Source organism: Rhinopithecus roxellana, chromosome 3, assembly GCF_007565055.1.
Source record: "Rhinopithecus roxellana isolate Shanxi Qingling chromosome 3, ASM756505v1, whole genome shotgun sequence".
NCBI lineage: Eukaryota > Metazoa > Chordata > Mammalia > Primates > Cercopithecidae > Rhinopithecus > Rhinopithecus roxellana.
Genome location: NC_044551.1, coordinates 142,805,402 through 142,830,582, shown reverse-complemented (window position 1 = coordinate 142,830,582; position 25,181 = coordinate 142,805,402). Strand labels below are relative to the sequence as shown.

The 25,181-nt window shown below is 33.4% G+C and overlaps 1 protein-coding gene and 1 pseudogene across 2 annotated transcripts in view; one reads left to right on the top strand and one right to left on the bottom strand.

The window, feature by feature from the left end:
* XRCC4 (X-ray repair cross complementing 4) overlaps positions 1-25,181 on the top strand; it is a 305,636-nt gene that overhangs the window by 216,755 nt on the left and 63,700 nt on the right. The gene's annotated exons all lie outside the window — the stretch shown is intronic.
* Positions 4,410-5,048, bottom strand: LOC104679909 (annotated as a pseudogene).

Below are 25,181 nucleotides of genomic sequence, written 5' to 3'. Positions count from 1 at the left end.
GCTTTCAGACATGGGAAGAACTGAGAAAGAAACAGCTTTGCAGGTTGTAAAAATAGATGGCTCTGTTTTGGCTAGGTTAGGTTTTAGAAACTTAACAGACATCACAGCAGAGATACCAAGTTATATATGAATCTAGAATTCCTGCGATAAGTGAGGTATGGAGATAAAGATTGGAGAGTCCTAGACATTTTGGATTTATGACCATGATTTTAAAGTGAGCACAGACAGCGTAAGTGGCTGTTTGTCTTCAGCAATGTGTGGATGGTTCCTAATGTGTAGATTTACACAGCAAATACAATGAAAGTAAAGAAAAGGATTATTGTGGTGTCAGATTTACATGCATGATTCTTTAATGCATTGTAGCATTTGTGGAAAAATGAATACAGTTGAATAACTATTTTGTTGATTATACCTGGATTTGATACCCAGGTGATTCCTTCCTGGTCTCTTAACTCAATTTTAGTATGATCCCAGAACTGGATTTAAATACAGACAGTCCCTGATTTACAATGGTTTGACTTAGGATTTTTTGACTTCATGATGGTACAAAAGCAATATACATTCAGTAGAAACTCTACCTTGAATTTGAATTTTGGTCTTTTCCTGGACTAGCGATATGTGATACAATACTTTCTCAAGATGCTGAGCCAAATCATCTAACACAGAGCCTATTTTAATGATGAAGTGTTGAATAACTCATGTATTTTATTGAATACTGTACTGAAAGTGCTCTGAGCATGTCTAAGATAGGTTAGGCTAAGCCATGATGTTTGGTAGATGATATGGTTTCAATACTTGTTTCTTCCAAAATCCACGATGACATTTAATCCCAAATGTGTCAATATTAAGAGGTGGGACCTTTAAGAGGTGATTGGTTTGTGAGGACTTTACCCTCATGAAGGGATTAATCCATTCGTTTATTAATGGATTCGTCATTCATGGATTAATGCATTAGTGGGTTATCATGGGAATGAGGATGATGGCTTTATAAGAAGAAGAGAAATCTGAGCTGGCATGCTCTGCCCTCTTGCCATGTGATGCCCTGAACAATCTCAGGATTCTACAGAGGCTTCACCCATAAGAATGGTCTCTCCAGATGTGGCCCCTCAACCTTAGACTTCCCAGGATCCAGAACTTTAACAAAGAAATTCCTTTTCCTTATAAGTTGCCGTTTCCTATTTAATATACCTAACCTAGTGTCTTTGTGTGTTTTCTGTTGCTTATAACAGAATCTTGTTAGAATTTGTTGCTTATAACAGAATCGTGTTATAATTTTTTGCTTAGAACATTTTCAATTTGTGATGGTTTTATTAGGATGTAACCCATCATAAGTGAAGGAGCATCTATATATTTAGTATTGGAGGAAAGTTCTAAGAGGACATAATTAATTTACTTAAATCACACTTTATATTGAACTCATCTATCTATGTAGAATCAGTGAATCAAAAGAATTTGTTGGGAACCTTTCAAGTTGTAGATTCTGATTTCATAGTTTAGTCAGGCAGAGAAAACAAAGATATGTGAAACCATAATAGAGCAATTATTTGGGTAACTGTGATAGTCATTAGTTCTGTTCACCAAATATTTCCAGCTCTCTGCCTTCTGGGCACATGATGAAATTGCACTTCACAGCTATCTTTGAGTAAGAGTATATTAGTTCTTGCCAGCAAGTTTTGATTAAAAGTGACATGTGTGACTTCTGAGCCAGAGAACTTTTTTCTGCCATAGCAACTGGCAAAGTTGGTGGCTGCCCTGTCGTCCTGGATCCTGGAGTAAGAAGACAGCACCTAGTGGAGCTCTCAGGCTGCCCACGATGGACATACAACAGAATGAAAAATTAAAGCTTTGTCATTTCAATCCACTGAGATGTTGGGGTATTAGTTACTGTATATAACCTGACCTATTCCAGCTGATAGTTAGAACTATAGCATATGTTTAGCACCATCATACTCCTGTGTCCATTTACAAATAAGAAACCATAAGACAACATTGGTTGAAAGTTTAAAATCATTACCATGAAGTGAATATTGACACCTTCACTGTAAGCAGTATAGTCAGAATCGTTGTTTAGCTACCTTGTTACAAATTTATAAGTATGTAACACATTTCTAAATGTTACAATCTGGGAATTTTTTTTTCTGTCTGTACCAGTATGATTGTCTAGTACAGAAACTTTAGGATAGCTATACATTTTTTGATGTTTTTGCAAAAATAATTTAATATCTTGTTTAAGAAAAATACAGCATTTTCATTTAATATCATGTTTAATAAAGAAAACAATATCTTGTTTAATAAAGCATTTAATATTTTGTTTAATAAAGAAAAACACATCATTTTCAAGCAGGTAGTAGTAGTAGATTTTATTATTTACAGAGCTGTTCAACAAATGCTCTTTTATAAGCTCATCAATTTACCAGTCAGACAAATGGAGTCAAGCTCCCATCCAGAGGTTAAGAGAGAAAACACTCAGAGGTTTCACATCACCTCACCCCACCTAATGACTTCACTTTCCATTTGACTTGTTGTCTGGCTCAGTTAATTATTGAACTAAAAAAATGTATTAACCAAATTGAAGCAGTAGTCTTCACTCCCACTAACTATGCAGAGTTTAACCACAATGCAGATGATCTCGAAACATAAATTAATTTTAGTCATAGAATTTTTGAGGTAGAAATATAGTAAGAAAGACTTTTCTTTACTAAATATATCAATATTTATCAAAAGTGAAAAATCTTTTATTTTGATATTAGATATATCAAAATTGATATATCTAAATATATCAATATATCAAAAAGTGATAAAATAAGACAGATATCATTAAATAGTGATATCTGTCTTAGTCCATTTTTACTGCAATAATAAAACACCATAGTCTGGGTCATTTATAGATAAATAGAAATTTACTTCTGTAGTTCTGAAGGCTGAGAAGTCTAAGATCAAGGTTCTGGCATTGTGTCTCATGAGGGCTTTCTTGCTGCATCCTCACAAGGTTAAAAAGGACAAATGCTATGTCTTCCCATGATGGAAGGCAGCAGCGCAAAAAAAGTCCTAAACTAGTTTTCTCCGGCCCCTTTTTTAACTGTACAAAAAATAAATAAGTTAACATTATTAAGTTACTACTTAAGTCTTTGTGTTGTTTTTTAAAAACAATCAGTTTGAGGCCAGGTGTGGTGGCTCATGCCTGTAATCCTAGCACTTCAGGAGGCTGAGGCAGGTGGATTACCTGAGCTCAGGAGTTTGAGACCAGCCTGGGCAACATGGTGAAACCCTGTCTCTACTAAAATACAAAAGAAATCAGCTGGGCGTGGTGGCATGTGCCTGTAGTCCCAGCTACTTGGGAGGCTGAGGCAGGAGAATTGCTTGAACCTGGGAGGCAGAGGTTGCAGTGAGCCAAGATCACGCCACTCCACTCCACCTAGGCAGCAGAGCAAAACTCAATCTCTAAAAAAAAAAAAAAAAGATATATGTGTATTATATTTTATATATTATATATTTTATATTTTTATATATTATATATTATATATAGTATATATTTTATATGTGCTATATATTATATAGTGTATATATTTTATGTATTATGTATAGTACATATATTTTATATATATATCAATTTGAAACACATTATTGAGAGTGAATACACACAATAAATTGAAAAATAGGGATGCATAGTGCTGGATACATATCAACCAACTTATCTTCATCTGTTGCCTGCTGTTGTAGACAAAATTTGACACACAATTGGCATATTGACAGAGCAGCCAGAATACGTAGGAGAAAGTGGCAAACTACTAGAAATGTAGCCTAAAGCTCTGGATCAATCACCAGAAATACTAAAAATAAAACTTAAAAAAAAATTCACTGTTTATCTGGGGGCTAACCACACTATGGCACTGAATTATCTACTACTCGCAAAACAATTTTTAAAATATCAAAAGTGCCAGAGAACCTTCATTAACATTGTTTTTAAGTCAAAGTTTTTACTTTAAATATACGATGATTACTCAGATACCCTAAGCCATATGGCAGGCCCTATCACAATAAGTTACAAATAGTCTGAATTTAATAACTTAAGTGTGATATGGTTGCTTTAATACATACTGTGTGAATATCTTAATTAACCTCTTTCAGGTAAGGTTATAATTAAAAGATTTAAATTTACAGTTTCAATTTCTGCTCAGAAGAATGATGTCACTATTCTAGCAATAGTGATGGCATCCCATTATTGTAAATGCAGAACATGATAATGTCTGTATAAGTGAATCTATATTCTATGTGCAAGTTTTCAGTGGTGCAAGTTTATAACCAAAGCTGGGTTTAACAAATGCTTTCTGACTTCTGAAAACATAAAAATGCTTGCTAAAGTGAACAAACTAAAGTTAAAAGTCAGTGACACCAGTTGTTTTTTCCCTTTATGCATGATGAACTTCATGAAGCATTAACTCCTGAGGTATATTTGTTTCTGGACCATACAGCTTACATGCTCTTCTTTCAAAGGCAGCTACCATCTGCTTTACAACTTCATCGAAAAACAATGTGGCAAATTGAGAGTGTAGAAGAGATTGAAATTCAAAAGAAATTGAAAAATCAGATGTACACATTTTTGAGTAGCCCGGAAGACCTGGGCTAAAACACCAGTCTCCAAATGATTGAGAAGTTTCCCATCAGTACAGGATGCCTTTCCGAAATGAGGTTTCACCAAGGTTACTACTGATGTATATTGCCCCAACACAGGTGGAAACCCAATTTCTAATTGTGTTTTGCAATATGCAGATCTCTGATACTACGTCTGATATTTTACACCAAGGAATGAAATGCTTGTAATCCTCTATTCCTGATACTACATCATGCACTTCCTGCATGTTTCCTGAATGTCTTATAATTCTTCTCTCTGAATATTCTTTCCTTTTGTTTATTAATGGTGCCACGATTTTGAAGAAAGTTCTTGCACATGTCTCCTTAGGCAAAACTGAGGTATGCAGTAGAAGAGTTCTGCTCATCAGTATACCACAGGAAGCTAAATATCTGACATTCTGCCCAGGCCCCTGCACTGGAGCCCACACTCTGACCACTGTAGCCTACTTCAGATGGCATCCCAAGACCACCCTTCTAAGTCATGAGGGCAGAGCCCTCATGACTTAATTACTTCTCCCAAAAGGCCCCACCTCTTAATATCACCTCATTGGGGATTAAGCTTCAACATGAATTTGAGAGGGTCACCATCGTTCAAACCATATCAATCTGCTTATCTGTTGTTTAGTTGCAAACTGGCATAGAAAGCCAAATGAAGTATGAGGGACTTTATTCACAGTCAATGTATATGCCCACTGTGTATCTCATCAGGATTTCTCTATATATCCTCTTTCCTGGAGTTTCTTTTAGTGCAAGGTTTACCTACACTACATGATAGCTATAGGAAAAAATCCTGGTATTTCAAGCTAATGTTTGTGAAGAACATCTCCTGTATCTTATGACTTGCAAAATAAATAGCATTCCACTCAAAAGACATCTTGCAATATTGGTATAGTTAGTTATAAGAATATCAAGCAATATAAGATAGGAGACCTGGGTTCAGGTTTCAACTGTGTAATTTAGTAAACCATATGACTTTTTAACCTCTTTCAACTCTGTCTCCTTCTTTCCATGCCTCCTTCACTGCTTTGATTTAAGCCCTTCTTACATAGCTCCCTTTCAGACTTGACTCCAATACAGCTGCCAGAGTGACCCTTCTAAGATGTTAATCAGTGTCAAGTCTTTTTAATGAGTCCCTACAGTTCTCAAGATAAAGTTCAAACCCCTGAGTTTAGTATACACAGGCTTTCATGAGCTGTGCTTTCCCTAACTCCCTAGTACTAAGATTGTAAAGTGAGACAGGCTGTTAGCAAAATGCAGCTCACATATGTGTTTGGTCGAGTTTGCACTGGTTGTTGTTTTTTTTTTTTAATTTTGTACCATCATTAATTTAAAAATTGAAACCTTTCATGGCTTTGGAAACTAGAAGATATTCCCTCACATGGTGGCGATTGGCTATACTGACTGTTCTCTTTAGAATGGACATTCTCTCTTTTTTTTTTTTTTTTTTTTTTTTATACTTTAAGTTCTAGGGTACATGTGCATAATGTGCAGGTTTGTTACATATGTATACTTGTGCCATGTTGGTGTGCTACACCCATTAACTCATCAGCACCCATCAATTCATCATTTATATCAGGTATAACTCCCAATGCAATCCCTCCTCCCTCCCCCCTCCCCATGATAGGCCCCAGTGTGTGATGTTCCCCTTCCTGAGTCCAAGTGATCTCATTGTTCAGTTGGACATTCACTCTTACATTTATTACAGTTTCCACCCACAAAGTTTTACCCCCTTATATAACTTGTGGGCAATTTGCATTTGCCTCTGGCCCCATCTCTAACCACTTTTTTATGTTCATCATTTATAGCACTGAACTATGCCAAGTTCCTCTAATGTTGTCTGATTACCCTTGCCTGGAATTCTCTTCTGCCCTTTTCATTTCTTTGTCTCACTAAAAGTGCCAAGTAACAAAGGTATTCCCCCCAAAGGGGACTATCTGCTTTTGATTAGCCACCTTCTTATAGAAGCTGACTGCTTGACAGATCATTGTCCAAAGACAACAAAAGGCTCATCCAGTAGGCACCCAATGGCATTTAACAGGAAGGAAGTATTGGTGCTTCAAGGAGGACATTTATTTAGCCTTCATACTAACCTATTTGGCATCATAAGTAAGAGAAAGAAAAGATGAAGAAATATGTCAGGAATAGATTCTGATTCGAATGCTACAATTGGGGTTAGTTACCATTAAATAGCAGAATAGAAAATGGATGACTCCTATGGCAAATGGTTTGGGGAGAGACAGTGTCAAAGTTGCTTGGCATGACAATGAGTGCCTTAAAACCATTTGGCCTAGAAGTTTCACCTGCAAGAATTGGTCCACGGAAAATAACCATGAATGTACACAAAGAACTGAATGATATTTATGATAGCAAAAATAAAGCAATTTAAATGTCCAACATTAGAAAATAGGTTAAGTCATTAGTTTTAAGACAGTACTTCTTAAAGTATAGGATTCCATAGGAGTGTGTTGACAACCATGTAAGAAAAGCCCCAGGCTCTTCATCACTACTTCAATCAGAGTAGTTTCAGTTTTATGTGTTGTACACATTAAGGTTCCATGTGAGACTTTGTTTAGAAAAAAAAATCTGATCATAAAAATACAAATTTGAAAACCATTGGACTCTGTAAATTCTAGTAACTTATACAACAATATATATTTGGAAACATGTATGTTAACAGCTCAGGTAGTCTTTGGGTAGTGACTTTTTTTTTTTTTTTTTTTTTTTTTTTTGGTTTTTGCTTGGATTTGTCTGTGTTTTCCATATTGTCTACAGCGAACATGGTACTTCTATAACCAGACCAAAAAAAAAAAAAAAAAAAGATGTTGCAAAAATCAAAAAAGGAATTGACAACAAATAGGCCACAAGCCACTGAAAATTTTCCAGCTTACCATTTTTGGCACTCAAATAATAGGTTTGTAAAGCTGCTGTAGTTACGAAATTTTCCCCCTAAGTATCATAGGTTATAAAGAACGTTGGAGATACAGTTCAACACCCTCATTTTACATTTGAAAAAACTATGTCCAAAATGTTTCACTTTGTTGACGCTAGAGCTTGGACCTTGTGGTCTTCTGATTCCATTGCTTTTTCTGCTGTCCACCTAATTTATAAAATGGATATTCATAATTCTCATTTCTTCCATTTATGTCTACCTAGTTGGAGCATTATCATTGTGTTACTACTTTTTCCTATGAGTGAAAACCAGTATTTTTGAGGTGCCAGTGATCCAAATTTCTCTGTTTAAAAAAATGTGTCACAAACTAGGACATTAAAACAGGTCCAAAAGCTGTCATATAACTAATTGTTCTGATTTACACAATCGGAGTTTTTTAATTGACTTTATTCCACTAATTCATTAAATGTGTATGTTTAGTCAAATTTATAATTTGGAATTGAACTAAACTGACTCCAAATATTCTTACTGTTTTCATTCTCTCTTGGCATCTACAAGGAAGACATTAGGTACATGTTCCATGTGCCCCACCTTCCTTCTCAGACATGAATGTATTTGTGAAGCACTCTGTCTTGTATTTCAGGGTCTTAACTCATCTCCGAGTTATCTTACTATGATCACATTGATCTAACCCCCAAAGTAATGGCTTTGTGTAATATTTTCTACTTATGTATGTATGTCAGGACTTTCCCATGGTTCCTTCTCATTTTAATGTTGAGAAGTGAAAACTGGGTATCCAGTCAAGCTTGGAGAATCTGAAGAAACAGTATGAGGTAATGTGTTTCAAATAAAGGAAATTGAGAAGATTCATAAACATAAGTCACTTGCCAAAAACCTTCTACCAACCCAGAGCAAAAAAAAAAAGTGAATAATTCATGATGAAAGGTAATCAAATACATAAAATACATAGAGATTTTTAAGGTGAAGTTGATATAGTTTGTTATTGATGATCCTATTCATGAAAAAACTTAGAAAAGAGGGACTTTGTAGAGCACTCTTTTCATTTGACATTTAATTATTCTGGTGAAAAGTGAAATCAATATGCCCAATAACATATTAGATCTATAACCAACCACACGATATTGTACCTTAACTTAGTGACTAGGAATTTTTTTAACCATTTTCTCTAAGAATCCTAATGTTTTAATTTACTTAAAATGTACATCAGATGTGTATCTCATAGAGAACATTTTTCTTAAAAGAATTGTAATTAAAACTGAAATCATTCATAAAGTTATTTTTACCAAAATAATTCTTCTGAACATCACATGTAAGAGATTTGGGGTGAATTTTTAAATATTTTTAAATGTCATAGTTTTATAACCTCTTCTGATATAGTCATTCTCATTGTTTTCATGCACTTGGGCTGTGGTTCATTTACTCTAGGATTGAGCATAGAAGCTCATGGATGTAAAAGTGGAATTTGATTTGTAAACAATCAATTTAATAACTTGAATTAGCATGTAAATATATTTTCTTATGATTAATCCTTTGTTGACATAATATGTCAATGTTTCCAAAAAAAAAATTCACATTTAGGGATAACTATGCTATTAGCTAAAAATTTCAATATAGAAATATTATTGTGACACCTCTTAAAGTTTTAAGTTAAATACTTATAGTATATGCTATTAGAATAGCACTACCTGATTATTTTCTAGATAATATTTAAGAATAATATTTTATGTATATATTAAACAGTACAGCTTTCAAAGCACACACAGAGATTACTTCATTTAATTTTGACATATACCCTGTGAAAGACAGAAATGAGGAAGATTATTTAAAAATTAGGATAGTGAGATTAGTGACAGAGTCAAAATTTCATGGCTGTTATTTGATAGGGCAGGCCTAGAACCTGATGCTTGCACAGGATTATTTCTGCTAATCTTTTAACCTCTATAAATGAAGGTGTGTATGCTAGAATTGTTTATAGCTTAATAAAAAGCAAGTTGCAGAATTGTACATATGTTATAAAGCAATAATATAAACAAAAAATACCAAATATTTTCCATTGTTACCTAAATAAATTTGTAGAAAGGTTACATATAAACTATTAAGATTGGTTATCTCTGGGGTATGTGGGGCTGGAATTGACACTGAGGGGTGTTTCAAAGGGGATTCTAGCCTTATCTGAAATACAATCTAAATATATTTCTGTATGGCTTGTGAAGTTAAAAATTTTTCATTTAACTTTAAGGAATGTACAGGTACACTGTGAGAGTTACTGAACTATACCAGGAAGGAGTGGGAATGGATAGAGAGGTAAATGGAATTGTTGCTGCTGTTTCATGAATAAAAACAGGTCATTACACTGTCTTTGGAATCCCTATGTAATTTTTTTTTGTCTTGTTTTAACCTACTGGTTGGCAGAAATAAAGGAATCAAAAGATCATCTTTTCACAATCATTCTAATTTGTTCATAGTTTTGGGAAATATTCAGCAAAGATTAACTGGCCATGGTGCCATATTGTGCAACAAATTAATATCAGTCACGGGGGGGGGGGTTGTTTGTTTCATTGACAATAGCACTGGTAAATTAAAAGTAATAAATTCAGTTGAAACCACGTGTAATTCTGAGTCGTATATGTTCTGATCCCATTGGTAACTCCTTTGGGCTTTGTTCAGCGGGGTGGAGGCATGGTTCATGATTCCCTCCACTGTCACTTCACCCTCCTGGAATGTAATAACTGATTTTCAAAAGCTGAAACCATGACTTTTCACAGGAGCTTGTTACTCCTTTTTTCAAAGTTTGTTTGAATCAGAAGTGGGATTAGTCTAAGATATCCCCTGTGCTTGGCATGTGTTTCTTTAGAGAAGCTAGCTGATCCAGCCCTTAATTCCTGGTTAGTAAGATAATAGACATAGCTGGGTGAGGTTCTAAAGATGGAATAATTTGGCACAACACATCTCTGACTGAAATCTAAATGTGTCTCTTGAGACCAATGGACTGAATTGGTCTGTCTGCGTGAATTTTACTTTCCTTTCTCAATTAATCAACTTCATGTCTGAAGTGTCTAAAAGAAGCTCTTCTCTGACTTTTCTGGCTCACATATTCACTTTTCTGTCTGACAGCTTGTCACCTTTATTCTAGGCCCAAAGCATCCAACAAGTAGTTTTTGCCCTTGGCTCTCTGATATGATTTTCCAAAATGTACACTTTATAATCCAGGAAATCCTCTGTGTTCATGATAGCCATAACAGTGATGGCAATAATAGGAGCAACTAGCATTTATTTAGCCCCATGTGATTATGAGGAACGGCAAGTCTGAAATATGTATTGCAAACTGGCTGGCTGGAAAGTCAAATAGGAGTTAATGCTGCAGTCTTGAAGCAGAATTTCTTCTCTTGGAAACCTCGTTTTTTGCCCTTAAGGCCTTTCAACTGATTGGATGAAGCCCACCCATATTTTGGGGGGTAATATCCTTTACTGAAAGTCAACTGATTGAATATATTAACTACATCAACAGAATAGGTCATAGCAACACCTAGAATAATGTTTTATTGAATAACTAGGTACTCTTACCTAGCCAGCTGACCATAAAACTAACTATCACAAGCTAGGAACACAAAGTACATGAGAAGATTGAGAAGGAATGTTGAGAGAGGTGGACAGTGGAGGGTTATTGCAATAATGCGGATAACTGACGATGTGCACCTAAAGTTGTTGAGGACTAGATGAAAATTATGGGACAAATCTAAACAATGTGAAAGAGGTAGAGTTGACAGTATCTGATGACCATTTGGATAAATAATGTAATCAGTAGTAGGAGACTGCCACTAATAATAAATTCATTGACCGTCAGTTTTCTAGTCTGGTCTGTGAAGCATTAAGATTCGTGTATGTTGCGTATCTAGGATTTGTTAGGCATACTGCCTCGGTGTAATGACACAGTTTTTGAATGACTCTTCTTCAGCCCATTCTCCTGCCCTCTTACCCTGCCTTTTCATATCGACATATTCTTAGATAGGAAATTGAAAAAGAAGGGCATAAATTTTGAAAAGATCCATTAGTAGGCTTGGCATTCTGCCCATTCATAATGTTTCAGGGACAATATGAGAAAAGAAGAGAAACATCTTTTGTACAAAATCATTGGCTGAAGCTTAGCCATCTTGGCTTACAAACAGTCTAAAACCCAATATCCTAGTGTAACAGAGAGAATAGCACAGCTTTCTGTGCCTTATTTCACACGTGTTAATGTAAAGGAAGAAAATAAAGCAAGTTAATTTTATTAATGTTGATATTTGACTATGCCAACTAGAAAACTTACTATTTTATAATTTACAATAGTTGTATTTGCTTATATTATAAATGATTCAGAATGGAGATGGAGAGAGGTATATAGAAATCTAATCATAAACTCCTCATGATACATTTCCATTCATATAATATTCAAAAGACTGGAATTGCTTTCACTGTTTTGACCATCTGTATAGTGTTAAGTTCCTCCCTAAAATGTGTAATTTTCTTATTTGAACATGTTTTAAATGAATGAATAAATGCATGTCATATATTCATCTTTTTTCAAAAAACAAGTTTTTTGGTTTGTTGATTTTCTCAATTGTTTTCGATTTTATTGATTTCTGCTCTAATATTTATTATTTCTTTTCTTCTGCTTGCTGTAGGCTTAAACTGCTCTTCTTTCTCTAGTTTACTAAGATGAAAGTGTAGGTTATTGTAGACCTTAGACCTTCTTTTCAAATATATGCATTTAAGGCTATAAATTTCCTCTCTAAGCACTGCTTTTGTGGCATCCCACACAGTTTGCTTACTTGTATTTTAATTTTCATGTACTTCAAAATATTTTTAAATTTTTCTTGTCTTCTTGAGCCATATGTTCAGAAGTATATTAATCTCCCAATATTTTGGGATTTTTCTGCTATCTTTCTATTATTGATTTCTAGTTTCATTTTCATTGTGGTTTAAGAACATACTTTTTATGATTTCTATTCTTCTTAATGTGCTAAAGTGTTTTTTATGGCACAGAATGTGGTCTGTCTCTGAATGGTCCATGTGAAGTTGAGAAGAATATGTATCATGCAGGTGTTGGATGGAAGATTCTATAAATGCCAATTAATCAAGTTTATTGATAATGCTATTCAGGACAACTATATCCTTTCTGATTTTCTGCCTACTTGATCTATCAGTTACAGAAAGCAGGGTATTGAAGCCTCCAACTCTAATAATGCATTCGTCTTATTCACCTTTCAGTTCTATCAGTTTTGCCTCGTGTATTTTGACATGCTTGTTAGTTGCATACAGGCTTAGGATTATGTCTTCTTGTCTGTTATGTCTTTTTTGCCTGAAAAAGTCTTCATTTCTCCTTCACTATTGAAAGATAATTTCATTGAATATAGAATTCTAGACTGGTAGCTTTCTTTCTTTCAACACTTTAAATATTTCCCTCCATTCTCTTTTTGTTTACATGGCTTCTGATGACCACTGTAAATCATACCTTGTATCTGGGTATGTAAGATATTTTTTTACCCTCTGGCTTCTTTCAGCATTTTCTATTTGACTTGAGTTTTCTGTAGTTTTTAATATGCCATGCCTAGGGATATGTCGGTTGGGCTTCTGGTATGGTGTTCTCTAGGCTTCCTGAATATCTGAATTATGTGACTGGCCTTATTTTTAGAAAATTCTTGATAATTATTACTTCAAATATTTTTTCTACTCTGTTTTCTTTTTCTTCTGGTATTCGAATTATATATATAATTATATATATTATAAGTATATATAATTATATATATATATATATATATATACTTTTTGAAATTGTCTTACAGTTCTTGGATATTCTGTTCTTTTTTTTCATTCTTTTATCTCTGTTTCAGTTTATATCATTTTTTTGTTGACCTGTTTTTAAGCTTACTGACTATTTCATTGACTGTATTTAGTCTACTAATGAGCCCATAAAAGGTATTCTATATTTCTGTTACAGTGCTTTTGATTTCTAGCATTTCATTTTTATTCTTTCCTGCAGTTTCCCTGTCTCTACTTACATTGCCCATCTGTTCTTGCATATAATCTACTTTTTCCTTTAGCATCCTTAATATATTAATCATAATTACTTTACCCTGTCTGATGATTTGAACATCTGTGTCATATTTGAGTATGGTTTTGATGCTTGCTTCTACTCTTAAAACTACATTTTACTGCTTGCTTTCTGGAATGCCTTGTAATTTTCTGTTGAAAGCCGGACATGTATCAGGTGATAGGAACTGAAGAAAATAGACTTTTAGTGTGAAGACGTGCATTTAGGTAAGAATTGTGCTATATTTAATGCTTGTTGTAGCTGTAGGTGTCAGAGGCTTCAGATTCCCTCCTGCTGTCCTTGCTTTTGTCTCTGCTGTTAACTTTTGGCTTTCCTAAATTCTCCTCAGAGAGAGTCTGCATCATTCAGCTCTTTCAACTGCAATCCACTGTTATAATACTGGAGTCCTGTTGGTGTGGTGATATGATGTGGGAGGAAAGCATTCTCGATTTTTATGACTAAATCTTAGTCTTTTAGCTGACCTGTACCTTGGGGACTGTGACTTCTACAAGTATTTCTCTGGTGGTGTACCTTTTTTTTCCCCTCTTAGGTGAAACAAGAATGGTGGAGGAGGTTGAAACATGAGCAATATCCATAACCTACGTGGGATAGGGTTAACTTCTTTCCTAGAGAGTAGGCCTTTGTTATGGAGAAGGACCAGGGCATATTTCACAATGATGACTCTCCCCCTGCCAGAATCAGGAGAAGCTCTTTCTTGGATCTTTACCATGAAAATCTGGTGTGGTTCCTGAACATAAACTGTAGGAAAGGATGAAGACTCCCTGAGACTGTGGCCTTCAGGAGTTTCTCACTCTCATGCTAGTCTACATTAAGTCCCCAGCAGTTCATTAAAATTCCCATTTGAGTGTTCCTATCAGTTTTTGGCTCCAGTGGCCTCTACCCCAGGTAACCACATCTCAGTTGTGACTCTCTGGGTTTGTCTTTCTCCAGATTTTTGGATGGTGGTTTGCCCTGCAACCTCAGTTGTCTAATTCGTATTAAAAAAGTAATTGATTTTCAGTTTGTTCAACTTTTTCTTGTTAGGGTAGAAGTTAAGATTATCTTTACGTATTGAATATCTCCTTCATGTAATGAATTTATTTAATCCATAAATAAATGGAAAGCCACAATATTCTTATTTTGACTTATATATACATTGTATAGAATTATATGTAAAGTGGATACCCTTTTGTTAATTCTGTTTAAGAAAATAGAAACTTAAATATCTATATTTTATTCATTTTATAAATATAACATTATTACTATTATATATCTTAAGTATTCTGATCATATTCTGCACTATGTGATTTGTAAAGATTATCTGCTAAAAATCAATCTTTAGTAGTTGGACGCTTTGTAAAACATTATTAAGACCCAACCTGGCGTTGCTTGATTCTGATCATATTCTGCACTATGTGATTTGTAAAGATTATCTGCTAAAAATCAATCTTTAGTAGTTGGACGCTTTGTAAAACATTATTAAGACCCAACCTGGCGTTGCTTGTCTGAAAAATAATTTAAAAGAATCTGTTTCACTTTATCTGTTACTCACTTAAAGGGAAAATTTTCATTCTGACTTCTTGTTTAAGAGTTCATGTAGCAATTTCAAGAGTTTAGGGATTTTCTAAATTAGTACAAAGAAGTTCAAGTTCTCCACAATTTTTTCCCTAATTAAATAAATTGAATTTTTATCCTTTTGTCAGTGCCCACTATTCAGAGTTCTGCAAAGTGCTGTGCTACAAAATTACCACCCCTTATGAATATTGGCATGTAAAGACTTACTCTTCCTTAGGCATTATAATGTGCTTTATTGAAGGGGAAATCTAGTATACCCACAAAAATCATTACTTTGTTGTTTTGTTGGGTTTTGTATTTTTATTCAGCTTACATAGATTATTCATGTATTTTCAAAACTTTAAAATCAACAGATGAATGTGAATACATTCTGGTAGAAAATAAAGTGAATGTTGCTGGTATCTTGTAATCTCTCTAAACATCTATGTATGTAAATATTTGTGTATCATTTTTTTTCTGAAATGTATGACAGTTCTCAAAAGCAAGACAAAAGAAACAAACAAAAATCATGGGAGGCACCCCAGTGAACTGGAACACTTAAAGGACAAAAGTTTAAAGACAGGTTCTAAGCCTTGATTTGCCACCAGTTTGTGTGACTTTGAGCTCCTTTACCACCCCATCCCCCCTTTTAAAATTTCCACCATAAATGGGAGTACTGCACTAGGTAATTAGTAAGAGCACTTTCAGCTCATAAATTGCATGATTCTATGTCACAGTCCACACTGAGATTATTACATTTAAAAAACTGGTCATTTTTCTGTAAAATTTGCCCATTTCCTTTGTATATTTTTCTTTATTTTGAGTTGGAAAGGAAAAGAAAGAACAGTGAAAATAAAATAATACCTTAAGTAAAGTAGCAATGCTTTTCTTAGATCAAAATCTATTACTGGACTTACATGTAAGCCAGGTAAATAGATGCTTACATAGAATGGCTATTGGGGCAGCAGAATAGAATATATTCCCTCACACTTCATCTGCCTTTGTGCCGCAATGCTATGTGTGCTCTACTTCTTTAGATTAAGACAGCTCAGCCTGTTTTTTTTCAAATTCATATGTACCTGACTACTTACCGACTTTATCAACCAAGTCATCTTAATTTATTAGATGCTTTGCTCTGTAACAGCTCATTTGGAGGCACTATATGTTACAACTTTTGATTTGGACATGATGGTAAGAGAAGACAACTGGATTCTGAGGCACTGCTCAGGCAGGGTAAATGTTGACTTCAGATATAGTTCAGAAGGATGGATGGATGGACGGACGGAGGGATGGACGGACGGACAGACAGACAGACAGATTGATGAGTTATATATATGTTTATGTTTATGTAAATACTATATATGTTGTATGTGTATTTCTGGGTCTGTGTGTGTGTGTGTATTTTATGGTGTAGTAGAAAGTATAGGACTTGGGGACATCCTGTAAATGAGATATCAAGAAAGGTGAAGCAAAACCAGCAAACTTTGTAAAGGAAAAAAAATGTGAACTTTATTATTTCTTATAGAGCAGCATCTCATAGAGTTTGTTCCTGGATATGGTGAAAATTGTTTGGCAAATAACAGGTTTCCTAGTCATATGCTTTTGGGAAACTTCGCAGGCTATAGCCCTTGCCTAAGATTCCCGGTGCACATTGTCATGTTGGCATTATTGAACCAATATTTTCCAAATGTGTTTGAATTGAGAACCCCTTTTACTGGAGTGTCTCATGGAATTTTGGAAAACACTGGCCCAGAGCAGTTTCTGATTATAATTATTATAGCTTCCGCTAAGTATCCGTCAGTATAATTGGGATTGACTAAATATTTTTCTGCTGAAGAATTCAGAGTGTTCATGTTATTCCTTGCCCACAAACTTAATCTCAAAATCTAATTTAAAACAAATCTTTAAATATACATTTGACTTACCCATTGTTTGTTTTATGATAATGAAATAGCAATATTCTATTTTGTAAATAAGACAGTTTGGGTAGTACTATATTCCCCAAATTAATGAAATTATTTAACTTTTGTAAATAAAATTAATGAATAGTTCTGCAAGTTAAACAAAGCAGTAATCTTGCCTTATTCTCACTGTTACGGGCTAGTTAATATCCCAGTAGACTGAATACACAAGAAACCCTTTTTCGTTTTCTTTTTTAGCTAGTTGTTTGAGCAATAGCATATTAACTAAATGATTTTTTAATAAATTCATAATTTAATCAAATGTGTGTTTTTGTTTATTTTCTAAATTAGATGACAAAACTGTATTTTGGATTTCTCTTAGTTTATATGAAAAGAAGAAATTAAGTCTTAATCTTATTGTAGATGTGGTGAGAGGATAAAATGCTCTTTTAAATCTGTACATATGGTAATCTAGGTATAATTAGTCACAGTTGTCATAAACAATAGAAATAACAATGAGATTTATTATAGGCCTTTTATCTACTCAGTGTAAATTTATTTAACAATTATAATTTTACATGTAAATAAGGATGTGGAACTCAGGATTTGTCAGCTGACTAAGCCTGCCTTCCCATGGTTTTATTCCCAGGCCACCACACCAGAGACTGTGTCCCTAGCTGTGAACCCTGTAGTAGACATTCTTTACTCTTTCTAATTTACTGCCAGTCATATTTCACTTATGTATCACCATATGTCTTTCTTCCCTTCCAAAGGAAATGATATTCTAACTCCTAGTATAATACTACACTATGCTTATCAGTGCTTTTCTCAAATTGGACTTACAGAAATTACTCACATATATCTCTCATCTCATCCATTCATCCCTTCACATTTCTTCACATTTCTTTCTTCTCTTTTCTTTCTTTTTTTTTTTTTTTTTTTTTTTTGTTTAAACCGCTCTCTGTTTGAAAATTATTATTCCTTCACATCTTTTATAATTTAACCCATCAAAAGTTACCTCTTCTAATCAGACTTTCTTGGAAATCATGAGAACAATCTCTCTTTCCTCTTTGAACTTGTAGGCTGCTAAGTACATCCTCTAATATTGAACCCATTTTGCCCTGTATTTATGTATGTGTCTTCCCTTCATTATCAGTTTGTAAATTTCAGACAGATATAGCACCCCTGCATTTTCTGTATTTCATGGCACTTAGCATACTTGTACATTGAGTGATAGGTATGCAAGAGATATTTTTTGAATTGATAAAAGAGTGAATGAATGTGTTTTTACATCAGATCCTCTAAGAAAAAGAATATACAAGTACAGAAGAAATTCTGGTTTTGAACAGAGTAGATTACAAAAGATACTTTTAAATTAAAACTATAAAAATTACTGATGCATCAGTATTCTTTTAAAAGTTAGTTTTATTTTAAAAATTGTAGCTACCAGTGACATTAATAGCTAACTCATTCTTCTGGTTTCTTTTGAAATCTCTTTCCCAAAATGTTCAAGGATGTTTGACTTTTGGTGTTTTATTTTTTCTGTCTTTTAATCATAAATAGGTATAAACAGTACTTTAAATACTCTGAGTACAAAAGAATAAAATTATGACAAAAAGAAAATGACTATGACTAATTTTTAATACTGTCTGTTGGTAGCAACCAGATACACTTACCAGTGGCATGTATTTGTACAAAAGTTTCCAAGTACACAAGAGGAACTTGCAGGTCATTTTTTGCCAAATAGTATTTTGTGCCAAAGAAATATAATTAAAAGATGATAAGGATAATAGATTCAGTTGTTGGATTTCTACAGATTTAAAATGTTGGTATTTTGAACAAAAAATGTAAAGTTACGAAATATTTCAAAGATAGAATAATAAAAATAACTTTACCGATTACTTTAGCTGTATTGTGCTCTACAAAGTCATGTACTCCAATTACTCATGACGATCAGTTAAACTTCTGGTGAACTGGCTAAACAAAAATGTTTTAGAAGCAGTGGATAACTATGTAATATTTTACTAAAAGTAATTAGTGTGTCTTATGAGAATTATGGGTGCAGATTGCCGTTAGCAGCAAATTTTATCTCAATAGCTTTTTATGAACTAATTGAGAAGACTTCTGGTTGCCTTATTAGTTCATAGGCAAATAATAATGAAACTACCATAGTTGTGGTTAAAAGATCATGTATCAAAAATGAAACATATAAAATACAATATCAAGGATAAGGCCTGAATTTTAGGTATTCATAATTTACTGGTGATGTATTACTAGTTTATGTAAATTTAGTTAGCTTTTCTGATAATGCTTTTTTTCTAGCACTCACTTTTTATAGTGTGATTTTATGGAACAAGAGGTTTCTTGGAAGCACTCTATGGTGATATGATAAAAATCCTTGAATCCATTTAAATAGGTTAATAGCGAAGTTAGTAGACAAATAGTGCTTCCCTGGGGTTCTGAGCATCATTTCTCAAAGTTTTTTATGTTAAGCATTATACCTTAGAAGGTTAGTAAATGCTAAATAAGGAAAAGAGTGAGGAGTTTGCAGACTCTTCAAATATAGGAATCAATGGACTGAGTAAAAGTAAGAGGATTTCTTCTGAAATCTTTTCATATACTAATGTGCATCGTGAACTCTCAAGAGGGACATATAGTGAGTAGCACTTGCAAGAATTATTTGACCACAGAACCACTTTTTAATTGAACATCACTTACCAGTATGGAACATGTTTTCTGAAGCACCGTCCTCCTAAGTGTTTCCGAGTGGGGAAAAAATAAAAATGATGTGCATATAGAATAATCTACCTTACATATCTGTTATAAAATGTTGTATATAATAAGATGCCATGAGAAAAGGCACCCACTTTGTCATCATAGAGCTCTCATGTTAGGGGAGAAACTTTATAAATAAGCCGACAGATACAATAAATAATTATACTCCATGATATATGCTTTGAGGGAAACAAACAGGGAGTTGAGATAGAGAATCACGGAATGAATCTGCCCTAGGTAAGATGGTCAGGAAGGACTCTAGACAAGTAATATTTAAGCTTAATGTAAACAGAAAGTACTCATCTTTTTAGACGTGAAGTACTCCATGAAGAAAGAAGGACATGCAGAGGCTCCAAGGTGGGAAGAAACTGCCCATGTTTAGATAGAAGTATACACAGGAAGTAACACACACACACTCACGCACACACACACACATGCACAAACATGCACATGCACAAGCATATCTAGTGTGGAGAGGTAAGCAGGATCCAGATCATGCAGAGCCTGGATGCCAAAATGAGAGTTTGGAATTTATTCTGTATGCTTTGGGAAGCTTTTGCAGGGTTTCAAAGAGTTAACAGTGTTATTTGATTTACATTGTGAGAAGATCACTTTTTCTACTCTGAGGTAGATTGATTAAAAGTGGCCACGAGTAGAACTTCAGAGGACCAGTTAGGAGGCTGTTGTAATCCAGATGAGAGATGAAAGGGATACTGTGTTATCAGACTGAAGATAGAGTTTGATGCTTTCCAGTGGGAGATAAGAGGGAAGTAGCAAATAAGCATGACCTTGATCTCCTTTTCATCCTCTTCTCTCCTTTCCAAATAGCACAACCAGAGATATTTAGCACCACTGCTTTATGCCAAAGTATAAAGTATGTAAGTGACAAATCTCTCTTGAGTTTGACTTTATTTGATGTAATGTTTGGATGACTTCCAAAATGACCAACAGAGACAATGTGTAAGATCTCTTGAAGTCACATTTTCCCTTTGGCCTGTTTTATTCATCTTATTCTGACATTTTAATTTATTTCAACACACCTTTTCACTTTGAAGAAACCTCATTTGCTTTCACCTTAATTATGACAATCTTGCATAGGACATACAAATGAACAATACATTGGTTCTATAAGAAATAAGAATTTCTTTGACAAGGATATGCCACCATGGCATTCTCTGCCATAACTGTTCTTATTAGTATCATTTACACTAACCAGATGTTATTTCCCCTAAATTTAAATCATCCTTACTACCATTTATGGACTTTAAATCGATAAAAATTTTACTTATTTTATTTTTTGTGGTACATGAATTATATTTTATTAGATGGAAGGAGGCTGTGAAAGTGAGAGCAGAAATTAATTAAAGTAAAAAACAAAATTGAGCAATAAATTAAAAATTTGGCCCTCTGGAAAGATTAAAAACATTGTTTTGGTGAGATTTTGAAAGGAAACAAATTTAAAATATGGGAAAAGTAAGTAATATTAGTAAGGAAAAAAGTAACAGAGATTAAAATTATAAATAGAGATTACTATGACCATTATATACCAATATATTTGAGTCTAATCAGAATAGACAAATTACTAGAAAAAAATAATGTGAAGAAGTAGTTTAAAATATTCCCATTAAATAAAGACAATTCAGTGCAATCTTATAGACAGTTGCCAACAGCCTTGCAAAGAACAGATCATTCAAATTGTACGAAAACCTTGAACAAATAAAGAATGAACATCCTGGATAATAAAGGCAGATAATATTATTAACAGAAAGAAAAATTACAGGGCAATCTTATGTATGCATATAAATGCATAATTTCTTAACAAAATATAAGTAAACTGAATGTGATAACATTTCAAAAAATAAAACATCTTTTCCAATTTGGAATTATACTAAGTGTTAGTGTCATTAAATATTATGTAACAGATCAAAATTTAATGATAAAAAAATTAAAACAAGACTAAGTTATTGAGGAACCTCTTTCATATAGAGTACTTGTGCTACACAGAAGTATTTTGAAGATTAACTTCACCTATTCAAATTTAAATTACACATGCTTTTATATGTTAGCCAAATTTTATGTAAATGAGAATTGTAGAGAAATTAGAGAAGTTTGCTTAGTATTTGCCGCATATGCATTTACAAACTGAATTTCTTCAAAATCCAATGCTTAGGAACATTTTCTCTTGAGTTTTCTAAGATTATTAAATGAATACACCAACACATATTTTAAATAGCTATTAATATCAGTTAACAGAAATAACAAGTATTTTTGTTTTGGAGGTTGGTTGTGAAGAAGAAATACCTAATAGTGAAATTTATTAAATTTTAAATGATATTATAGAGTAAGATTATATAATGCTTTCAAAGTAGACTTAGATATATGTGACTTAAGTATAATAGTAGGCCTAGTTTTTGTTATTTCTCTTTGGGATTGAAATTGTTAAATAGGAGCATGAATATATGTGAAGGTATGTCTTTTCACACACACTTCAAGTTCTCATTATTTCTCATCTTATTTATTATCTTTTATTCCTAATGGAGCTGTCTCTGCTCCCATCTCTAAGCCAGTCTCTACCTTATTGCCAAAAACAGCACATTAACAGAATAATTAACAAAAGATTTTGTCTTTCTAAAAACTTAACACGCCATTCCTATTTGTAATGTATTCGGTTTAAAATGCAAACTTTTCTTCTTGCCATATAGGACCTTTTAGTGCATCATTTCTTTATGTCTCTGCCTTACACAACAGAAGCATATTATCATTATCATTACCATTTTGCACTTTAGGAGATTGAAGCTTCGAGAGGTTAAATGAGTTCAACAAAGTCATAAAGAACATAAGTGACAGTATAAATTACACACTGTATGAATCCAGTCCTTTGAAGTTTGTTGAAAACTGTCTTATGGCACCATAAATGTTCTACGTGTGTTGAAAAAAAACTGTCTACAATTGGGTGAAGTTTTATATACACATGTATTTTTCTTAGTTGATCAAATTTATTACTCTTGTTATTAAGATTTTCTGTATTCTACCCATTTCCTTCTGTTTATCCTATGAAAAGAAATGTGGTAAAATCTCCCATATGTCTCTGTAGTTGTCAATCTAAGGCTGTATAATTTGATCACATAGTTTTATCTTCCTGAAGAAGAGAATCTTTCATTATTATAAAATGGCTCTCAGTATTTCTCACGTTTTTATCTCAGTCTGTTTCATCTGATACTAATATAGCTACATGAGCATTTTTTTGATTAGCGTTTCCCTGGTATAACTGGTTGTTCACCCTTGTTACTTTCTACCCTTATGTGTCCTTACATCTTAGAAATCTCTCTGACATAGTACATTTAGATGGATTATTTTCTTAATCTCATCTTGTAGTTTTTATCTTTTACTATTTTAGGGGAAATATACTGTTTCTCTTCTTTTATTATCTACTCTAAAATTACAACATGCTCTCAACTTATGAAAGTATAAAGTCAACCAAGTACCCTTTGCTCTTCTCAGACAATAAACAGGAGTCTTCTGATTTGGAAGACATTAATTCCTTTAAATGTTAACTCCCTTAACTCCCTTAAATGTTAACTTCCTTAATTTCCTCTAATTCCTAGTAACCTGCTAACTTGCATGTTATTTTTATGTCCTTGGAGAAAGTTTAATTCTGTCTCTTTCTAAAGAATAAGACATTCTCATGTCAATGCTCATAGTCAATGCTCATTTTAATTTATCTGAAAATTTATAGCTTTCAATTTTTTTCTTCTTGCTTTTTAGTCTTATTTTCCTAGATTATTTTACATTTGCATGAAGTACATTCTCTAGAATTTCTTTCAATGAAGTTCCACTGGAAGCAAACTTCCGAATCTTAGTGGACTGAAAATATCTTTATTTCACTTTTGGTTTTTGGAAAAAATTCTACTGGAGCTAGAATTCTGAGTTATTTCTTTCAGCATGCAAAAATTTAATTTCATAGAAAGTTGAAAAGTTGGCCAACAGTTTAACAATCATTCCTTTGGCAGTAATCTGTCTTTTCTTACTGGCTATTTTTTAAGATTGCCCTTATGTCTTTGGTGTTCTGAAACTTCTATATGATACAACAAAATGTAGATTTCTTTTTAGTTATTTTGCTTGCAATTTGTGATTTTTGAGGTGAAAGTTTGGTGAAATTCATCAATTCTGAAAATTTCTCAGCCATTTTTTGTCAAATAGCTCTTCTGCCTTTTTCTCTGTCTCTTCCTTTTGTAACTCCAATTAGACTTGTCTTCTCACTCTGTTTTCCATGTATTTTAACCCCTCTTTTATATTTGACTTTTTATGTTGAATTCTCCATAATTCCTTCTAGCCTTTCTTTCAGTTTTCTAATTATCTCTTCAAATACAGGCAACTAATCTCTATTAAACTTGACCATTGAATTTTGAATTTCAAGTATCATATGTTTTATTTTTAGATATTACATGTGTTGTTTTCAAATGTGCTTTGGCATTTTTATAGTTTTCTGGTTACCATTTTAAGCTTATATTTTATTTCTGTAAGTATCATCAACATGGTTATTTTATTGTTGTGCCTGTTAGTTATAATATTTGAAATCTTCACAACCAACTTTTGTTGCTTTTGTTTCTACTAGTCTCACTTATGTTCTTTGCCTCTTTATGAGTGAAGTAATTATTTACTGTGAGATAGCCATTTTTCATGGAAAGTTACTTGTGGGAATTCTTTGAGGCCTAGTATGAAGGCATTTTTCCTGAAAAATATTTGTCTTTGCTTCTGCTATGTACGTACACTATTGGACCACTTTAAACTAATGATTTGAGGTTGTTTTGTTTTAAAACTACATGAATTATATTAATATGGGCTGCAAACATACCCAAGTGATTTGCAAACATACTTTTTGGTTACAAAGTGAGTAAGTAGTGTCCCACCTTTTTAGAAGGTCTCTTATTAGACTCTTCACTTTGGACAGGCCCTAGGCTTTGTCTCTCCCTGCTGTGCTTCCCAAGTCTGTAAAAGTACCTCACTAGCTCTCCAGTGCTATTAAGAAAAAGAAAAAAAGTGTATGTATGTTCTCTTTCTCTCTCTCTTTCTCCAGCAAGTTTAGTTATTTTAAGCAGGAGATATTAGCTGAACACCTGACCTTTTATATAATTGGATGCAAGCATTCAAATGCATAAGCTTCTGAAACTTAGCAAGAATTATACTAAAAGTATAATGTAGAATAACCTTATGGGCAAAGCTTATTAAATGGATAATAGCTAATTATGTCACACTAATTTTATCTTTGATGTGTATGTGTGTGTGTGTGTGTGTGTGTGTGTGTTTAATTATACTTTAAGTTCTGGGATATATG